Source organism: Halyomorpha halys, unplaced genomic scaffold (assembly GCF_000696795.3).
Source record: "Halyomorpha halys isolate HHAL.00 unplaced genomic scaffold, Hhal_1.1 Scaffold708.1, whole genome shotgun sequence".
NCBI lineage: Eukaryota > Metazoa > Arthropoda > Insecta > Hemiptera > Pentatomidae > Halyomorpha > Halyomorpha halys.
The window spans coordinates 110766-116074 of NW_027113783.1; the positions used below are offsets into that span (position 1 = coordinate 110766).

At 31.4% G+C, this 5309-nt stretch overlaps 1 long non-coding RNA gene across 1 annotated transcript in view; it reads left to right on the top strand.

The window, feature by feature from the left end:
- LOC136796706 (uncharacterized) overlaps positions 1 to 4372 on the top strand; it is a 36279-nt gene extending 31907 nt beyond the window's left edge. Inside the window, exon 3 of the long non-coding RNA XR_010844456.1 lies at positions 4208 to 4372. This is a non-coding gene — a long non-coding RNA (uncharacterized lncRNA). The remainder of the gene's footprint in view (positions 1 to 4207) is intronic.
- The last annotated feature ends 937 nt before the right edge of the window (positions 4373 to 5309 follow it).

Sequence of the window (5309 nt, forward strand, 5' to 3'; positions counted from 1 at the left end):
GAAGAAACTTTGATAGAACGCATGCAAATAGCCCTGAAGGTCACTTGGAATTGGTGCCAAGAACAAGGATTGAGCATAAATCCAAGCAAAACCACCATTGTACCCTTTACCAGGAAGAGGATTCTTAATATAGAATATTGCAAACTGGGAGGAGTACAGATTAATACCACAAAAGAGGTGACGTACTTAGGAATAATCCTAGATCAGAAACTCAAGCGAAATTCCCATATAAACAGAGTCATAGTTAAAGCTAGAGCTACCCTATGGACGTGTAAAAGTTTATTTGGAAAACAATGAGGAATTAAACCCAAAATGGCAGAATGGTTATACACTAGGGTTATAAGACCCATGATAACCTACGCATCGGCAATTTGGTGGCCGAAAACAGAGGAAAAAACCTCACAAATAAAACTGGAAAAGGTACAAAGAATGGCGTGTCTAGGTGTGACAGGAGCAATCAGAACATGCACCACAGCAGCTATGGAGACAATTCTGAATTTAACTCCCTTACACATCTGGATACAAAAAGAAGCTATAATGAGTGCCTTAAGTATAGAACGTGGCTGGAATTACAAACCAGGAAACTATCAAGGACACTTAAAGATCCTAAATAAGATTAAGGGTAAAAAATGGATGAGGTTTCTAAGTGACCATTTACCCAAAAGACTTGATTTTGAAAAGAACTTTAATGTATGTATTCCAGACAAGAAAGAGATATGGAGGAAAGGAGGCCCTAAATTTGAGAAGGGCGCATTGGTCTGGTATACTGATGGATCAGTTAAGGAAGGGAAAGCAGGGGCTGGGGTTGTAGGACCTAATTGCAAAAGAACCCAAGCAATGGGAATATACCCAACTGTCTTCCAAACTGAAATACACGCAATAGAAATAGCGGCATTAGAAAACATTAAAAACAATCCAAAAGGAAAAAAGATTTATATAATATCAGACAGCCAGGCTGCTTTAAAGGCAATAATGTTCTATACTATAAAATCAGGGCTAGTCTGGAATTGCCTAGAGAGACTAAAGGAATTAGCCAGAGGCAATAAACTGACCTTGATGTGGACCCCAGGACATGAGGGGATTGAAGGTAACGAGATGGCAGATACCCTAGCTAGGAAGGGATCAGAAATGATGCTAATTGGCCCTGAGCCATATTGCAACATATCTAGAAGTGCAATCAGGAATGTGGTTAGCTCCTGGGAACAAAAAGAGAAGGAAACATACTGGACACTGAAACCAGGTATGAAACAATCCAAGCTCTTCATTAAAATATCAGAGGAAAAGGCAAAATTTTACCTTAACCTTACTAGAAATGAACTGAGGACGATACAGGACTCCTCACGGGCCACTGCCCCTTAAAATATCATCTTAAGAAGATGAGGCTGGTGGAGGATTCCACCTGGCGTCTATGTATGGAAGATGAAGAAAAGGCACAGCACATTCTGTGTGAATGTGAAGCCCTTGCGTTCAGAAGATTACAGTATCTGGGACAGGACAGAATGGAACCTGAAGACATTTCTAGAATAAACCCAAAAGAATTATTGAACTTCATAAGAAGCATAGGATTCATATGGGATCTCTAGTGGAAAGAGGGGTAACTCACAAAAGATCCAATTGGGTCGAAGTGAGGAAGGGATTCCCGACCCTCAGTGTAATAATATTAATAGACCTTACTTCATTTGATGGTTAAATTGTCTGCGTACCACCATGGGTAGTAGATTGGTGAACACGATACATTTTGGAAAAAAATCCAATAAGTGTATACAAAATTGTATCTATCACATCACGGGCTGGGGGAGGGAGTATGTGGTATCTAACATTTAATTTAGATATATAACAAAAACAGTAAGTCATTGCTAATAAATAACCGATTGAAATATATAATAAATGTCGTTTCGGCAAATCACATTTAACCCCTAGAAAGGTGGTTAACAAGAAACATAGTGATGTAAATTCAACATTTTTATAATGCTTCAGGATTTTCAAACATTTCCATCATCATCCCAATAGCTATATTAAAAGCTATTTTCAAACGATTTCCTGAAGTATTCGTAATAATTTATTTCCAATTCTTTTTATTCCAAGCTGTTTATTTACTTTGCGATTTTAGATTTGTAACCCCTAATTTTGTAAATTTTTCAACCCTAGTTCATCTATATGTACTTAGTTTACTATGTTGGAGGTTTATGAACAGAGTTCATATATTAAGGTTGAAAAAGTTCGAAATGACCATTTCGAACTTTTTTTTATCATCTTTTCACAAACCTGAGGTCGTGAAATAAAAACTCGTAATCAGCTTCTTAAAAATAAAACATAAATAAGAAAACTTTCAGACGAAGTATTTAAGAAAAACGTTCCACCGAGATCCCTTTATGGATCCAAAATGACGGGAGTTCATTAGACTAAGAGAGTTTGATCCCAAACCATGCATAACATCTAGGGAATTAACTTTTGTTTGAATTAGTATAGATTAAACTACTTTTAAAAATATGGATGAATATCATGTTAGCAGAACAAAACTAAAAAGATTAAATTTATGCATTGAGATTAAATTCGTGTTCAGCATTTTTGAAAACAAGGAAGTGGGAAATATCTATCGCACTCAAAACATTTCAGGCAAAAAAAAAAAATCATTGCCTAAATTATTATGCTAACAATTTTTTTTTTAATAAATAAATATACATTAGAATTTTATATTTAATTATACATACTTTTGTAAATACAAAAGTAATACTTTTTTTTTGTCGCTTTAACTGACAGATATTGTTATTATTTTTTCTTTACATTGATTTTCCTTGTCAACCAATTGTCAATATAATATAGTCTATTAGGTGGTGACATTTCATTACGAAAAAGGAGAATGAAATCAAAATTTTAAGAAAATTATATATGATTGTCGTAGTGCTTAATTAGTTTTTACAATTAGCATTAGCTGGGAAAAAAGTATTTTGTATTAAATTAATATTTTTTTCATTCCTGAGGGAGGAGCCCCCCTGTAATTTTTAACTCAATGTGTTGCATGTAAAAAAGTAAAAAAATATATTTGTTTTAAAATTTAAACCTAATGTTGGACTAAGGTTCAAGGATATTAGAAAAATCTTATTAACTGAGTTCTTAATAAAACAATAATGAGTTACTGCCTAATTCATCTAATGTTGTGTTATAACGAATTTACCGAACTAATTTCTAGGGTAAAAAATTATAAAATTAATAAATTTCACACCTTTTAAGTTAAGATTAATTAAAAATCTTTACCACTAGCTTTCTTATAATGTTTGAGCTGAACCCAATTTATTCGTATTTGTTCAGATCGATTTTGAAATACCTATTTTAGATTGAAAGATCAATGTCTAAAATCTTAATTCTAAAAAGTTAAATATTCTCGGAACTTTTTTTAATTTCAGAATAAATATATCTTTTTTATCATTCATGAATTTTACATATTTAACTTGATTAACTCGCATAATTTTGCATGAAAATCATTTATATAATAATATTTCATTTCAGTTACAAAGTATATTTATAAAGAGTTACCTACCTATACATTTATTTAAGAAATAAAATATTATTGAACCGTCGTACTCTGATAATTTTTTAAAGAAAAAAAAACAGAAATTTGATATTGCTTTATACAACTAGCATAGCCCACCTAAATGTCTAAAAGGGTAGAACCACATAAATCCCCAAAACAGGCTGGAAAGAAAGTATGCTGCTTTGGAGATAAATTTATTGATAAACTTTTGCTATCACCAAGAAGAGTAACTGTAAATAAAAAAATGATTGTAGCAATGTTTAGCTTCGATTATTTCTTCTGATCTAATAAAGATATCGATTATCCGATGAGGCCTGTTTGAAAAAGGTTCAATGGTAAATGATTTTTTTTTAACAAATCGTGATTTTTTGGTTTAGATTCCGATATAAGATATCTTGTAACGTTCATCTTTTAATTGCTTGTAAAAGCATTTCTGAAGTAAAATGATATATTCTCAAATAAGCAAAAATAATTTTGACCTAAAAAGTTTATTTAGGAAGAATTTTGTCCCGTTAGATTGTATAGACGGTCCACAGTTCCAGGGTAGAAATATTTTTTTTTCTTTTAGTCAACTTGATTGCAATAAAGTTCCTAATTTTTTTTAAATCACGTGAGGACGTTATTGTTTTTAAGTTAAAAAGCTTTTAATTTAATGTTTGTTATTTTTCTTATTAGGTGGGAGTCAACAAAATAAATTTGTCCCCGGCGCCAAACAGTCTAGATACACCAGCAAGTGTCATATGAATACACAGGCCAACACTAACTTTAACTTTATAATAAATGTGATAAAATGCTTAAAAACTGAACATTCAATAATAAAGTTCATGTCGTTTACGTTTATTGTTGTCATTTAATTTCATTCAAGTTTTTAGACTGATTGATATTGGTAAATGTTTAGGTTTTCATGGAGTTAATACAATATTTCTAGATATTCTACTTTTAAATTGACATTTTTTTTTGTTATAATATTATTTATTTTATTCGTAATATATATATATAAACTCGTTGTATTTTATTTCATCAATTTTAATCTCATTTCATATGATAAAATATGACAATCGCTGGTTCCAAATCCTTAGTCCATTTTAGACTAAACAGACATTTTACACAAAAGCAATAGCATGAAGTTATTTACAAAAAGTTCAAATGTCATTAAATAAAACACTGAATAGTTGAAAAATTTACAATTGATATTGTTGCAATCTAGTAAAAATACTCTACTATTGTACTAAAAATAAACATAAATGAATCTCTGACTCACGGATATCCAGAGACCGCTAAGTGCCTACTGTGGCACACACGGTAAAGAATCACTCACTGACTGAGACTTCCCACACTACCAGCGACCTTAAAGACCAGATATGTAAGTTTTTTCATTGTTGTCCTTGCAATTAATTGAAGCAAATTCATTATTTATCTTAATTTTTAGAACTAAAATTGAGCATAGCGTGCAGCGAATTTCATGCCAGTAACAAGACTTATTTTATATAATTTGCACACCCTATTGTGCATATAATTAATTGTATTAAAGTTGTAGAATCTTAATTCTCATAAACAAATATTGAGGTGTAAAAACTAAGGCGGGAATTTCCTCCCATTTGAACCAAAAGGTACTTATAAAATAATTTTTCCAAATTCAGAGAAATTTATGAAATAAAAAATAAGTTAAAGAGTGAAATAAAAACATGGTTTGGACAGTACTAGAAACGCTAATATAATTTTTGGATGGGTGGGTGGGTTTTATAATTAAAAATTTACTTAACTTATTCGGTTTCTA